This window comes from Sardina pilchardus, chromosome 6 (genome assembly GCF_963854185.1).
Source record: "Sardina pilchardus chromosome 6, fSarPil1.1, whole genome shotgun sequence".
Lineage (NCBI taxonomy): Eukaryota > Metazoa > Chordata > Actinopteri > Clupeiformes > Clupeidae > Sardina > Sardina pilchardus.
Genome location: NC_084999.1, coordinates 25735652 through 25753151, shown reverse-complemented (window position 1 = coordinate 25753151; position 17500 = coordinate 25735652). Strand labels below are relative to the sequence as shown.

Below are 17500 nucleotides of genomic sequence, written 5' to 3'. Positions count from 1 at the left end.
TGGCGTTTTTCTAGGCTGATTTGACATGGAACTACACTCTCATCTGGCGTAATAATCAAGGCAACTTGCAAACGTACCATAGGCGCAGTGATATCGTACGCAGCATCTGAAAATAGTCCCCATAGACAACAAGCAGTAGTAGTGCCAGTAGTTTGCAAGTTGCCTTGATTATTACGCCAGATGAGAGTGTAGTTCCATGTCAAATCAGCCTAGAAAAACGCCAGGTTTCATTTTCAGTTGGTCTTATTGCACTTTCTAACTTGAGAGGAGACACATTTTAAATGGGAAAATTACCAGAAATCTTAGTCACTTTTAAACATGAAGCTAGCAGGCGAGAAGCTAACGGTCTAATCCGATTCAATGATCTATGCTAGGCTGAAGCTAAAAGTTGTATCGCCAGACTCACAGAATGGCTGGATGAACGGGAGCAAGGTAAATATCGTTTGTTTTGCTCGAGGGGAGGTGGAAAATGAGCGTATTTCCAAAAATGGCGGAATATCCCTTTAACTACTTAGAAAATACTTGTGAATAACCTGGTAATACTGAAGAAAATGCATGGTCATAACTTGAATGGATGGAATTAATAATAATGGATCATTGTGTAATTACTTGGAAAGTAATTGTTAACAACGTGAGAATAATCCAGACTTTCTTTTCCAGTCCAGTTTCATTTTACTTACTTAGAAAATACTTGTGAATAACCTGGTAATACTGAAGAAAATGCACGGTCATAACTTGAATGGATGGAATTAATAATAAATGGATCATTGTGTAATTACTTGGAAAGTAGTTGTTAACAATGTGAGAATAATCCAGACTTTCTTTTCCAGTCCAGTTTCGTTTTAGTTACCTAGAAAATAGTTGTGAATAACCTGGTAACACCGAAGAAAATGCATGATCATAACTTGAATGGATGGAATGAAAAATAAATGGATCATTGTGTAATTACTTGGAAAGCAGTTGTTAACAATGTGGGAATAATCCAGACTTTCTTTTCCAGTCCAGTTTCATTTTATTTACTTAGAAAATACTTGTGAATAACCTGGTAATACTGAAGAAAATGCACGGTCATAACTTGAATGGATGGAATTAATAATAAATGGATCATTGTGTAATTACTTGGAAAATAGTTGTTAACAATGTGAGAATAATCCATACTTTCTTTTCCAGTCCAGTTTCGTCTTAGTTACCTAGAAAATAGTTGTGAATAACCTGGTAACACAGAAGAAAATGCATGATCATAACTTGAATGGATGGAATGAAAAATAAATGGATCATTGTGTAATTAGTTAGAAAGAAGCTGTTAATAAATGGAAACAATTCATACTTTCTTTTCCAGTCCAGTTTCGTCTTAGTTACCTAGAAAATAGTTGTGAATAACCTTGTAACACCGAAGAAAATGCATGATCATAACTTGAATGGATGGAATGAAAAATAAATGGATCATTGTGTAATTACTTGGAAAGCAGTTGTTAACAATGTGGGAATAATCCAGACTTTCTTTTCCAGTCCAGTTTCATTTTATTTACTTAGAAAATACTTGTGAATAACCTGGTAATACTGAAGAAAATGCACGGTCATAACTTGAATGGATGGAATTAATAATAAATGGATCATTGTGTAATTAGTTAGAAAGAAGCTGTTAATAAAATGGAAACAATTCATACTTTCTTTTCCAGTCCAGTTTCGTCTTATTTACTTATTTATAACCTGGTAATATTGCAGAATGTATATATGGTAGGTTGGAGTTAAAAAGAAATGTCTTTGTGTAATTACTTGGTAAGTGGTTGTTAAAAACATGGTAAAAATTCAGGCTTTCTTTTCCAGTCCAGTTTCATCTTATTTACCCGGAAATTAGTTCAGTTTAATCAGGTAATATTGCAGAAAATGCATGGTGACAATTAGGTGCGGACATCAGTACAATGGAAACAACCATGTATTTACCAAGTACATTTTAATCAGTATGTACAATGACCCAGTAAAAAGGAAGATGGACCCTGATGGAGTTGTTGTTATGAGGTAAGTACTGAATAAACCCATGCATGATAAATGGGTATAGGCCTATGTGCTGGTGATGACAGCAAAATAAAAGGGAAATAAAGAATGTAGTTTCTTAGAAACAACTTTGTTCTTTCCCAGTAAATACCATTTTAATACCAGCCAAAGTAGCACAATTACATATTAAATAAGTAATTGAATGGTACTACTAGGTAACTATGAAGGGTCAAAGTAACAATAATTAAATATAAAGTAAATTACAAAGTAAAATGTCATGTAAGTCATATCACCAAGTATCGAATTTAAATACATCAACGATTATTAAATGTAATCTAATTTAAAGTTTAAATCAATGTCATTTGAATTTTGAATTACATTAAACTTTAAATCAATTGAATAAGAAGTTGAATTAATTTGAAGTCATACATCACATTTACATTTCCCTGTTGTTCTCATTTTGAATGAGACTTAAAATTTAAGCCTCATGCAATTCCGTGCGCCACCATTTAATTTGAACGCCTTTACTTCAAACTTTGGACTTTGGTACTTCAAGGTTGTACTGTCACCTGTCAATCATGCTATGTCCCCCGCCCCCCGCCCATCCACTGAATCAGAGTTGATTTATCAGGTCTTTTGTAAGACTCACTCACTCCGGGCGAAATTATCACCACGTTGTAGGCTACACTGTACACAGAGGTGGGAGTAACAAAAAAAAAACGAATCAATGGCGGTGGCTCCGGGGGTCGTAACTGGAAATATTAAATGTGAATAAAGGTTTCTTGACCACTTTTAATGGCTTATTTTGATACGGTTTATTGTTTATATGCTAAACAAATGTGTTCAGGACACACTATCATTGAAGGTTAGCTTGTTAGCTTGTTAGCTTGTTGACCCATTATAACCAATTGAAAACACATAGCAAGCTAGGCGACTAGATAGTTAGCACGCTGATATGAACTGTGGTGTTTCTGTAGATTATGAATTGTTGTCAACATGAAAACATTCAAACGGATTTTTGTGTGTATGCCACTTGAACATACTTGGGCTAAATAAACCCCTGAATGTAACCTGAAGCACTGGACTCAGTGGACTGTCTAGCTAACTAAACACTAAGCTAACCACTAACCACTAAGCTAACCTGTTGACCACTGAGCCGAAACGCTAGGTGTGTGACAACTGGACAACACCCCCTGGGTGAAATTTTAGCAGGCGTATTTCGCGCAAAGACAGTAGAAGATCTCGCATGGTGACATGCTCTGTGGAAACCCAGCGTCAGACGAAGGACGAAGGCTCTAGTGATGGTGATGAAGTGGGGGAAACCATGGGGGAAACTATTACTAAAGAACTGATAAATCGACTCCGATTCAGTGGATGGGCGGGGGGCGGGGGACATAGCATGATTGACAGGTGACAGTACAACCTTGAAGTACCAAAGTCCAAAGTTTGAAGTAAAGGCGTTCGAATTAAATGGTGGCGCACGGAATTGCATGAGGCTGAAATTTTAAGTCTTATTCAAAATGAGAACAGGCAAATGTAAATGTGATGTATGACTTCAAATTAATTCAACTTCTTATTCAATTGATTTAAAGTTTAATGTAATTAAAAATTCAAATGACATTGATTTAAACTTTAAATTAATTACATTTAATAATCGTTGATATATTTAAATTTGATACTTGGTGATATGACTTACATGACATTTTACTTTGTAATTTACTTTATATTTAATTATTGTTACTTTGACCCTTCATAGGTAACATGGCCATGATTTCTCATTCTTTATGTGGTAATTGTGTAATAATTATTCTGTAGTTACCTTTATTTTACAGAAGTAATTGACCCTTAATTCAGAATAGTTTCTTTGTAATAGTTAAGACATTTCTATGTAATGGTTTTATATTTACTCTGTAGTTACCCTCATTTTTACCAGTATAGTTACCACATAATTACATGGTAGGTAACGGAATGGCTGAAATATTGAATGATATTACTAGGGAACATGGCCATAATTTCTTTCTTTTTATGTAGTAATTGTGTTACAATTATTCTGTAGTAACCTGTACATTCTCAGAAGTAATTAAACATTAATTCAGAATAGTTTCTTTGTAATAGTTAAGACATTTCTATGTAATTGTTTTATATTTACTCTGTAGTTACCCTCTTTTTACCTATATTAGTTACCACATAATTACTTAATATTACCATGTTGTTACCTGGTAAATACCTAGTAATTAGGGGACTGTAAAAGGAAGTGCTACCGCCTCATTAGCCGGTTGAAACCGGTTAACCGATTCGTTTAAAATATTCTACGCTATTTGAAATAACAGCCACGCAATTTCTCAACTCTGTCGCATCTCTCCGTCCCCCGCTCACACACAGCCCCGGCGGAGGCGCCGCACTTTCACTCACGTCACTTTTTTTTTAAATCCCCTAAAGCACGAAACATGAGTCCCGCAACCCAAGGAGCTTGTAAGTAAGTGGAGGACAAATGGCTCCTTCGTTTCAAAATGGTTTGGGTACCAGGTGATCGCGTTGCAAATAAAGGCGTTTGTCTAGCGTTAGAAGCTCATTTGAAACTGAAATTGCCGTGGCTCACTTAAGAAAATGACAGCTCTGAAGAGACGCCGCTATAGTTTGAGGAAGTAGCCTACTAACAATAATAAAGATGATCATCTTTACCTTATATGTTACCATTGCTGACCCTTCCTGAAATGTATATGTAATGTGTTTCCAAATCTAAGCCCATCTTATGCGGAAAGTTGCTGCAAAATGATCAAACCAATGGATAAAACGGGCACCTCCAGATTGCAAAAGACGCACCGGCTAAGGCAAGCGTGCGAATGTTTTTATTGGTTTATTAAGTAGCCTACAAGCAGGCGAGTTATTACAAATTGAGTGTGAGTGATAATTTGTTAACTTCAAAAGTACCTTGGAATGAGATGGCTAGCTGTAGTAGCGTTTAGTCTATAATAATAGAATTATTTAGAGATCTTTTTTTTTTTTTAACCGACTAGCGACAACTTTGATCGGCTAACGTGGATACGGTCAACCATCGGTCAAACAGTCACCGGTTAACATCCCTAAAACAGAGACGTACTCATAGATGGAAACGACACTATACAGTAGGTCGTTGCAAACGGAAGTTCGAGAGTAACGTGACGAAGCTTTGCCACGCCTCTACTTCCTATAAACCCGATGGCTTAGTCGAGGCTCACCCGCCGGTGCCACTGCAGCGTTGTTCTCGCTCGCAACCCACCACCTCCCCATGAGCCTCCAATTCGCCTCCCGCCTCACTTATGACGGGGGTGCTCACAGAGATCTCACCAAATGCTGCCAACACAGCCAGTTTGGTGTGATCCAGTGGGGCACTTCAGGACCCCGGCCAGCGACCTTGCCCAACTTGCTATCTCCGAGTAACTATAGCCGCTACGTAAATTGCGATATTCTCATAGCTCAGGTCCAGTTTGGTCCCTTTATTCCTGCCGCAATTATCCGTCGTCTGGCATCTTGCCTGGCCTCCGCAGCAGGTCAAGCATGATCTCACCTTAAGCTTCACGGGTGCCCACGGTCGTCACTCCGGACTGACGTCTGCCACCGCAGTTATCACCCGGTGCGATCCAATGATGCACTTCACAGCCACGAGTGGTAATGCCAGCGCAGAGCCACTGTGCTCATAAGAAGCTCGTGAGGACCCTGACTAGTGACCTACACAAAACACTCCCACAAAGACAGACTCAGACATACAATATACATTACGCACAGACTATGCAGGCCAAAAGTAGGCATAAGCAAGCACACACACACACACACACACACACACACACACACACACACACAGCTGCTGCCTGTAAGGATTATAGTGTAATTTGTCGGCACAGTCATGCAGCATGGAAGGTGGAAGGACAAAAAGGAGACAGGATCCAGAGCTACAGTTACCATGATGAGCATGAGTGAGTGTGTGTGTGTGTGTGTGTCTGTGTGTGTGTGTGTGTGTGTGTGTGTGTGTGTGTGTGTGTGTGTGTGTGTGTGTGTGTGTGTGTGTGTATGTGTGTGTGTGTGTGTGTTTTCTTACAAATAAAATGACAAAAATGAAAAAATAAGAAAGCACTGATAGGCCTACACAAGCTGAAATAGTTTTTAAAAAGTGTGACTGTGCCTATTACATTACAAAAATATATGCAAAACCTTATTGCCTTAGACTGGATACAGATCATTCATTCAGAGCAGTGGCAATCCTAGTCTCTGCTCAACCCTGCTCGGAAAATGGCGTCTTGTTTCTATTTCATATTTGAAATACACTTTATATATTTTGTTAGCAATTTATAGCACATGCATAATTACTCAAAATATTCAGTAATTATTGAAGTATTGATTACACTTGCCTGTCTTTAATGATATTACAGGGGTGGTGTGTAGGTCTAATTGAGTGCCTGTCACTTTAAGAAGTACGTGAACATAATTACTAGGTTTCATTCAGTTTTGGGAAAATCAGGCATAGTTCAAGGATACATGTTTTCATTAAATAACGTGAATGTTCAAAAAAACTAAGAAGGTAAGGAAAATATTCTGGCTTCATAGAAAAGATAAGTGTCTTGCAATGTTAACTTCTATGATTTAGGTAGGTTACCGTGGTAGCCTATGGCATTGTGAGTTGTCCCGTTCACTTTTTCCTTGGTCATGTTTAATTGGCTGGTTGCTTAACTTAGGTACCATGACTCGGAGTTTGGTATATCTGTTATATATATATCCAATGTATTTCCTAAACGTATTAACCGGTAGCCTCGTTGTAAATGTATACAGTCAGTGGTTGTAGGCTATCTAGCTGCCACGTTAACTGGAAGAGTAGGCTAGGCTCTGACGCAATGATGAGAGCCAATTAACATTCTAAGGCGCTCCGTTCCAGAATGTTTGTTGTGATCGTCCTGTCCATCGATGTTGAGGATTGATACAAGTCGTGTGTTCTCACTGGCGACTGCTAATATTCTGATGAAATAAACTACTTGAAGAAGAAGTAGTTGCTTACCCGCCACAGTGGCGGGTGTGTTGACATATTTCACCCGCCAGCGCGCAAAACTACACACATTTGGCGGGTGGCGGGTGGCTAATTTCCATCCCTGGTGTGTGTGTGTGTGTGTGGGGGTGGGTGTGTGTGAGGGAGCCACCTAACTGTCGTACCAGGGCCTGCTCCCTAACGCTACCGACGACCACACTAGGCTATTTTATGAACACAGTTGTGTCACATCTCACACTCCAATCAACTTTTATTGTCAAATAAATTCCCCTGGAGGAAATTAATGCAATTTCCAAAGTCTATGGTGTCATGAACACAAGAGAGGAGAGAGGCAAAACCTGTGAGAAATCGCTGAAACACATTCAAATCTTCTAGCTATTGTTTTCCGAGCCTCCCAGACATTCACACCATTTAAAAAAAAAAAAAAAAAAAAAAAAAAAAAAGAAATACAAAAGCTATTTTAAAGTCACTTATCGCTACTGTGGTGAAGTACATTCAAATCTTTTTGATCATTATGTGGCACTTCAAAGCTGTGCGCCCTGCATCAAACGCATTGACCCTGAGTAGTGCGCTACTTTAAAGGGCTCCTCAGCAGTGCGGAATGGACGCTCATGAGGCCCATCATGAGTCATCCAGACTCCAGGAGAACTTCAGGGGCTTCAGGAGAGAGAGAGAAAGAGAGAGAGAGAACAAAAAGAAAGAGAGAGAGAGAGAGAGACAGAGGGAGAGGGAGAGAGAGAGAACAAAAAGAAAGAATGAGAGAGAGAGAGAGAGAGTGAGAAAGAGAGGAGGGCCTCAACATCAGTGTGTCAGTCATACTGGAGATTATGGGTTTTAGTAACATTTTCAGCTTTTCAGCAGAAGAGAGAGAGGGAGAAGAAAGAGAGCGAAATTGAGAAAGATAATGAGGGAAAGTGAGAGTGAGAAAGAGAGAGAGAGAGAGAGAGAGAGAGAGAGAAAGAGAAAGAGAGAGACATCACTGTAGCAAGCCATCACTGCTCCTCCTGGTTACAGATGAAGGCACTATTATTAGACTACCATGATTACATTAAAGCCATATAGGTCAATGCCGCAGTGAAGCTTCAAATGAATTTCAACACGTATGAAATCGCCCCTAAAGATATATGACACTCCCTAGAGAATGGCACATCCATGTTACTTACAATGGCAGGCCTTCAACTTTCATTAAGGACTATAAAGTAGCTAACTTTCGTCAAGCGTATTGGCATTTTACGTTTCCACTTTATGTAAAAGGCAGCTGTAATGGTCATTCAGTGTGTGTGAACGGGGCCATTATTTAATGTACTACTGAGATAAAACTGGCCACTAATAAACTGTAAGTGAAAATGCAATAACACTACCTAAAGGTTCATAGTACACACACACACACACACGTGCACACACACACACACACACACAGGCACCCACCCACCCACCCACCCACCCACACACGCGCGCACACACACCCACCCACACACACACACACACACACACACTTTACATCACCACACCACTCTACACCATGAGTGCCAGTCCTGCATTTCTACAAGCAACACCAATAAGAGATTCAAATGGCAGCCTCTCTCTCCATCGTCTCACGGTGGCTCCTTATCACACACACACACACACACACAGAGACAGATGCATAGACACACACACACACACACACACACACACACACACACACACATACACACACACACACACACACACACACACACACACACACACAGCTCTAACCACACATAACCTCAGCTCTCTGCTGTTAACCACAGCTAATGAATCTTTAAACCCTTGCCAGAGGAGCATCAGCTGATATAAGAGTGAGTGAAGATGAGGCATAATAACTCATCCCAGGTCCATCCCAACACTGAACATGAATGAGCAGCCTTGCCATGATTGACTGGGATAAGACAGAAAGAGGTTGCATGACTGACAGGTTAGTGGTTTCATGTGAATGATTAATATGGCAATAACCCAGCGGCATCTCAAAAGCAAGATGAAGCTCCTACATGCTTCCAGTATTGCACATGTGCAGTGTGAAGTTCTGTTTCTCTAGTCCACCTGGTGTGTGTGTGTGTGTGTGTGTGTGTGTGTGTGTGTCTGTGTGTGTGTGTGTGTGTGTGTGTGTGTGTGTGTGTGTGTGTGTGTGTGTGTGTGTGTGAATGTATTCTGTACCTGCAGTTCTGGGGGTGAAACTGTTCAGACCATGAAACACACATGCCGGCGCATAATATGTACATTATATGTATATATACAGTATATGCACCCAGCATAGTCTAAGCTGCGTCTAGGCGTACACAGCTAAAGGTTATGGGCGCCCAGGTGGGCTAAAGTGTCCTGACCTTCCATGGACAGAAGTCGTCTACGTACGCACTGTCACTGAGTTCTTTTTCAAATGCCTCCAGGAGAGGGTGAGCAACGTGACTGCAGGTGTCAATATCACTTCACCTCATGCTGGCCGCTCCATATGCATGAGCGTGAGAAGATGAAAGCAGCGCTGCTCAGAAAAGTTCAGCCTCACAGGAGACTCACAGCAGCGCAGCACTGAGCACTGGAAACAGCACAGGGGGCAACCTGAAGCTCCACTTTTATATGTGTGTGTGTGTGTGTGTGTGTGTGTGTGTGTGTGTGTGTGAGTGTGTATGTGTGTGTGAGTCTATGTGTGAGTGTGTATGTGTGTGTGCCTCTGTGTGTGTGTGTGTGTGTGTGTGTGTGTGTGTGTGTGTGTGTGTGTGTGTGTGTGTGTGTGTGTGTGTGTGTGAGTCTATGTGTGAGTGTGTATGTGTGTGTGCCTCTGTGTGTGTGTGTGTGTGTGTGTGTGTGTGTGTGTGGAGGGGCTGTGAAGCTCCATCTCCTCGCCTCTGGCGTTCATCTTAAGTGTGCGTCACTGCAGAGAAAGGAGAGCCCTGGCACAGGACTGAGCAGGGAAAATCCTTCCACTTCCAAGTTTGACGCAGCAAGTCACAGGATCCTACCCCCTTTACTACACACACACACACACACACACACACACACACACACAGGCTGGCTTTTTATAAATGACAAACACTCTAGTGGCCTGATGGATGATCTGTCCCCCAGCTCATGATGAATGATGCGTCAGATCTGCTGAGTGGTAATGGCCTTCACCCTTAAACACACACACACACACACACACACACACACTCGCACACGCTCATGCAAACACACACACACACACACACACACACACACACACACAGCTGACTGCACTTGCTGCAGCCCTGCCAGCATGTCAGATCAGTTCAGAGCACCAGTGTCTGCAGAAGGAGAGAGAGAAGAGAGAGAGAGAGAGAGAGAGAGAGAGAGAGAGAGAGAGAGAGGGTGCCCCGTCAGTACCACTGAGCCGTGAGAGAGAGAGAGAGAGAGAGAGGAGGGTGGGGATCCCCTTCTCCCCCAGCCCATTCATTTGGATCTCCATTTACATTAAAGTGACCTGCTGCAGCACAGCACATATACCTCTACTGCAGCACAGCACAGCACAGCACAGCACATATACCTCTACTGCAGCACAGCACAGCACAGCACAGCACATATACCTCTACTGCAGCACAGCACATATACCTCTACTGCAGCACAGCACAGCACAGCACAGCACATATACCTCTACTGCAGCACAGCACAGCACAGCACAGCACATATACCTCTACTGCAGCACAGCACATATACCTCTACTGCAGCACAGCACAGCACAGCACAGCACATATACCTCTACTGCAGCACAGCACAGCACAGCACAGCACAGCATAGCACATATACCTCTACTGCAGCACAGCACAGCACATATACCTCTACTGCAGCACAGCACATATACCTCTCTACTACAGCACAGCACAGCACAGCACATATACCTCTAGTGCAGCACAGCACAGCACAGCACATATACCTCTACTGCAGCACAGCACATATACCTCTCTACTACAGCACAGCACAGCACAGTACAGCACATACCTCTCTACTGCAGCACAGCACAGAGCCCATAAGGATAGGTTAAATATATTTAAACCGTTATGTATACTTATTAGTATGCCAAGTATACATTAATTTGGTGTATCTCTGATCAGTCCACAAACAAGTAAGCCATACTGTACGTATGCACAGCACATATACCTCTACTGCAGCACAGCACATACAGTATACTGCAGGCTTGTGCACAATTCCGAATTTTAGAATTTGCCTCCATTCAATTCATGAGTTGGAATTTGAATTGAATTGGCCCCACCCCACAGGAAGTTGAATTGGAATTGGAATTGGAATGACAGGAAGTGGAATTCAATTCATGGCAATTCAAAACAAATTCACAGTCACATAACAGGACGAATGTGTTGAATCTCACATACATTCAGTTCAGGGAATATTACATTGGAAATGTAATTGATTACTGTTTTCAATTATAAATTGTGAGTTTGTTGAGATCATATCTGACATATTTTGTGAAACTTAATTGTTAAACACTGCAAAAAAAGGGTGTCTAAGAACAAGATAAAAACACTAAATCTGAGGTAAAAGGTATACTCAAAACAAGTGAAATGTTCTGTCCATGCAGCAAGATAATTTCACTTGACAAGATTTTGGGAATTAAGATAAATCAAAAATCTAGAAATAAACATGGTATTTGGAAACTTAACATAAGCTGAAATTGCTAGTTTTAAAATCATATTACTTATAAATATAATTTTTACATCCCCAAAATAAGTAAAATATACTTAATATTAGCCTAAAATGCTGGTTGTAAAATTAGGTTACTTACGTAAATGTAAGCTGACCCAGATTATATTCCTTTTACAAGTATATTATCTGGACTTTATTCAGATAGAACAATGAAGATAGACAGGAAGCGAGTGGGCGAGTGATTGGGATATGACCGCAGGTAAGATTCGAACCGGGTCCCCATGGGTACTTGCACGAGTACATGGTACTAATGCTGTAACCTGTTGCACCACAGTGCCACAGCTTGTAAAGTCTAGATTACGTGTGTTTAAAGTTGTTACAGCCTCAGAATAAGTTAACTATAAATATAAGCATAAACTGCTGTTTTTAAGATGATATCTTAAATCTTAAATGTCATCCTAAATTAAGTCAAATGTTCTTGTTACTGAATCTTAAAACAAGCTTTATTTTGATGAGAATTTGAGGGAGAGATGTAAAAGATCTCATTTTAACAGTATTTACCTAATTTTAAGATTAAATGCCTATTTGAGACAAAAAAATATGTGCTTGATTTAAGATAGTGTAAAGTTGAACACTTAAAGTAAGAAATTCACTCTTAAAACAATGTAAATGACCTAACACTTCTAATGTATTTTTTTTATCTTGATAAGAATCAAATAATTTGCAGTGTACCCTTAATTTATGTATGTGAATTGATTTGAATTTCATTGAATTTCTACTTCCCTTAATTCAAATTTGAATTGTAATTCTGCATCCTGTTTTTGACCTCAATTCAAATTCAATTCAAACTCTCAATTCAATTCTGAATTTTGCACAAGCCTGGTATACTGTACCTCTCTACTACAGCACAGCACAGCAGAGAGCCCATAAGGATAGGAAAAATATATTTAATTAATTGTATGTATACTTATTAGTATATGTCAAGTATAAATTAATTTAGTGTATCTCTGATCAGTCCACAAACAAGTAAGCACTGATCAGCCCACAAACAAGTAAGCCATACGTATGCTTAGTTCAAAATAAGCAAGCCAACAGTGCACTTTCATAAACATATTTTTGCTGAGGGCTTTCCTCTCTGATACAGACGGAGGTCAGGCCTCTTTTCAAACGACATTCATCGTCTTTCAGTCTGGCGCTGAATGAAGAAGGACGGCATGGCATGGACACGCCGGCTGGACGTCAAAGAAACACAATTCAGATTTCGGCCACTTGGGTCTATTTTCTTATGCACACCATATGTTTCATTTCTGATCATGACGGAACCTCATATTTAAGTGACATTATGTGATATGAGTCATGTCTTTAGCACTACAGAGAGCTCAGTCAGTGTGCGTGTGCGTGTGTGTGTGTGTGTGTGTGTGTGTGTGTGTGTGAACAGGGTGTGCTGAGGCTGCAGAATTAGCTCATTTCCCCTGGAGGCCAGTACAGGAAATTACACACGTCTTTCAGACTGATAAGACAACCCTTATATATTACAGTTTTTCACAGTTGCTCAAACACTAAACCCCATTCTCTGAATCAAATTCTCAAATGCCTAAACACATTTATTGAATTATTCCCTTTTTTGGCAAAACCATAGACTACTTTCACCCACTTTCACCCATTTTACCAAACTCGTTAACTCTTTTTGCAAAACTGTGAACACATTGTGCATTCTGATGCACTTCTTAATTATAATGATAACCAAACAACGCAGAAGTTGAACACAATTAGTGCACAGTTGTCTCCATTTGAACACTACCACTCAAAATTGATAACACTTCTGTCTAATGATGTGACACCCAATATAAGTCAGTTCAGAGTTGACAGAGACGCAGGGGACAACATGTGTGTGTTACAGTAGAAGTGGGGTACAAGGAAGAGGAGGGTGCAGGTAGGAGGAAGAGGATGAAGAGAAAGACAGAGAGTCCCAAGAGTTGCAATACTGTAAATGATGATATTTGGGCAACAATCATTGACCATGTTCTGGTTCATGGAATGCCAATGAAAGAAGCAGGACTTCATGGTCCAACCCAACATCAGTGGTTTCTCTGTGGCGTCAATAATCCAAACATTCAGACTACAGAAGAGAAATAGCGTAAATGTCCATTATCATACAGTACAGTAATCACTGAACATCCACTGTTACACACTTACTACCCTTTGAGCTAAACTCTGAGAGAGTGAAAGAGCTGAGTTATCAGTATGTCCAAGTAAGTGTAAATTTAGGCACAATACAATATTACAGTATTGCATACTTACAGTACTATCAGAGTCTGTGGCATCACAGTACAAATCATATTCAGTACAGTATTGGCCTGTCTTTCTGTTCACTTACAAAACTATTGATTTATACCTTCATAGAGGATATGAGTAGAGAGTGATATAAGTCCTTATTCTTTATTTTCATTGTGATATTTTATTTTTCAAATTAGAATGAATACAATTCCTCCTGGAGCCATAAACCCTGCCCTGAAAACTGTGTCTTCCATTGTTTGGTGTATTGTCTTATCACTGCTCTGCAGGAGTGTAATTTTGCCTGATGTGTTCAATGATTTGAGACCATTAGTTAGTTTTGAGCCAAGTTAAAAGTGTTTTGAGGTGATTGTTCAGTTTTGCAACAAGATTGAAGGGTTTCGAGAATGTAGTTTGAGAAATGAGTTTTGTGTTCACAGTTTTGAGAAAAAGGTAAAGAGTTCTGAAAAAGGTGTTCTAGCAATTGTGAAAAACTGTAATAAAAGTGACGTGTACCACGAGTTTGCAGGGGAAAGGTCGGAAGAAAGAGAGAGAGAGAGAGAGAGAAAGAGGATGAAGGGAAGAAAAGGAAGAAAAGCAAAGTCATTGATACAGAAAGAGATGTGAGAAAATAAATGGAGGTCTCACAATCCAATGTGCATGCCGTTAAGAGCAGGACTCTGTCCAGTGTGATGCACAGTAGGGGTTGATGTATAGACTCTGTCCAGAGTGATGTAGGGGTTGAGAACTCTGTCCAGTGGGATGTACTGTAGGGGTTGATGTATAGACTCTGTCCAGTATGATGTAGGGGTTGATGTATAGACTCTGTCCAGTATGATGTAGGGGTTGATGTATAGACTCTGTCCAGTATGATGTAGGGGTTGATGTATAGACTCTGTCCAGTGTGATGTAGGGGTTGATGTATAGACTCTGTCCAGTATGATGCAGGGGTTGAGGTGAGGACTCTGTCCAGTATGATGTAGGGGTTGAGGTGAGGACTCTGTCCAGTATGATGCAGGGGTTGAGGTATAGACTCTGTCCAGTGCGATGTACAGTAGGGGTTGAGGTATAGACTCTGTCCAGTGTGATGTAGGGGTTGAGGACTCTGTCCAGTGTGATGTAGGGGTTGAGGACTCTGTCCAGTGTGATGTAGGGGTTGAGGTGAGGACTCTGTCCAGTGTGATGTAGGGGTTGATGTATAGACTCTGTCCAGTATGATGTAGGGGTTGAGGTATAGACTCTGTCCAATGTGATGTAGGGGTTGAGAACTCTGTCCAATGTGATGTAGGGGTTGAGAACTCTGTCCAGTGTGATGTAGGGGTTGAGGACTCTGTCCAGTATGATGTAGGGGTTGAGGTATAGACTCTGTCCAGTGCGATGTACAGTAGGGGTTGAGGTATAGACTCTGTCCAATGTGATGTAGGGGTTGAGGTATAGACTCTGTCCAATGTGATGTAGGGGTTGAGGTGAGGACTCTGTCCAGTATGATGTAGGGGTTGAGGTATAGACTGTCCAGTGTGATGTAGGGGTTGAGGTGAGGACTCTGTCCAGTATGATGTAGGGGATGAGGACTCTGTCCAGTGTGATGTAGGGGTTGAGGTATAGACTCTGTCCAGTGTGATGTAGGGGTTGAGGTATAGAGACTCTGTCCAGTGTGATGTAGGGGTTGAGGTGAGGACTGTGTCCAGTTGAGGTCAGGACTGATAATAACTGGGAATGACTGTTATCTAATAGCACAGTGGGACGCCTGGGTTCAGAGAGGCTGCACTCCCTTTCTACCAATACACACACACACACACACACACACACATAGACACATGCACACTCTCACACACACACACACACACACACACACACACACACACACACACACACACACACACACACAGACACACACACACGGCAGACACACAGAGACACACAGAGACACACAGACACACAGACACACAGACACAGACACAGACACATAGACACATGCACACTCACACACACACACACACACACACACACACACACACACACACACACACACACACACACACACACACACACACACACACACACACACACACACACACAGACACACACACACGGCAGACACACAGAGACACACAGAGACACACAGACACACAGACACAGACACATACCACTAGATACTAGGAATAAGCAAAAGAGCAAAAAGAGAGTGACAAACAGCCTTGTTTATACTGGTTCAGGGTCTGTTGTTGAGCATTTATTTCAAGGCAGTAAATACACTCGGAGACATAAACGGTGATCCCATTCACAAATACTGACCACTGCTGAGATAAAAGGAACAAAGGAAGTGCTTTCATATCTGTCCAAATTATCGTTGGCCTTCAGTAAACACCTCACAGCCAGACACACACACACACACACACACACACACACACACACACACACACGGGCTCACAGCATGACTGGGCACATTCCCTGGCTCGTCAGATGTGGCTGGGGAGAGCGTGGTGTGTTTGTGGAGACTGGCGGAGCCTGAAAGCTTGACAAAGTGCTGTAACAACAGCCCCGATTAGGACATTAACCACTCAACAGCACCACAGGACAGGGGGGGAGAGAGAGAGAGAGAGAGAGAGAGAGAGAGAGAGAGAGAGAGAGAGAGGGGGACAGAGAGAGAGAGAGAGAGGGAGAGAGAGAGAGAGAGAGAGAGAGAGAGGGAGAAAGGGAGAGGGAGAGAGAGAGGGTGAGAGAGAGAAGGATAGAGAGAAGGGAAGAGAAAGGGATATATTTATAAAGAGAGCAGGATAAAGAGACTCCCTGAGACAGACTGGAGCCACACGATAGAGAGACAGAGAGAGTGCAAGAGAAAAGAGAGAGAGAGGTATAACACTTGTTTATTTAACTATCACGCCTCTATCCCACAACATTTACACCATTCCATTAATAAAACCAATAGAACGACAGAAGAGAGAGATGCTCAACCTCCTCCCTCTCATACGACAAATCCCACACGGAGGAGAGAGAGGGGAGGGAGACAGAAGCAGACCAAGATGGAGGCGAGAGGGGAAAGAGGGAGACAATGAAAGAAAGAAAGAGAGGAGAGAGACAATCTTGTGATAGGAGGCCACACTCAGACGGTACATCATCCAGCGCTCAGGATGGCAGAGCAAGAGACCTTAACCTCTGGGGTCGAGGTGAAGGAACAGATGGAGAGAGAGAGTGAGAGAGAGAGGAGAGAGAGAGAGAGAGAGAGAGAGAGAGAGAGAGAGAGAGAGAGAGAGAGAGAGGAGGGGGGATGTAGAGAGGGATGAAAAGGCATGAGAGGAAGGCTGAGAGACAGGTGGAGGAGACAGAAGATATTCCTAATGAGACAAGGACTGTGAAGGGAGAGAGAGAAAGAGAGAATGATACAGAGAGACACAGAAAGAGAGAGAGAGAGCCTTGTGTTTTGGCTGAGGCAAAGTGCTGATGTTAATTAGCTATCAAAGGCATGAGAGTCTGAGAATGCTCCGAGGAAACAGCTGTGTTGGCAACTCAATAGAGTAGAATACAGCTGTCAAAAACCAGGCCAAGCCTGATGTACAGCAGCTCACTCTAGATGAAGCACAGCAT

At 41.5% G+C, this 17500-nt stretch overlaps 1 protein-coding gene across 2 annotated transcripts in view; it reads right to left on the bottom strand.

Moving 5' to 3' along the window:
• znrf2b (zinc and ring finger 2b) overlaps positions 1-17500 on the bottom strand; it is a 97649-nt gene that overhangs the window by 30618 nt on the left and 49531 nt on the right. The gene's annotated exons all lie outside the window — the stretch shown is intronic.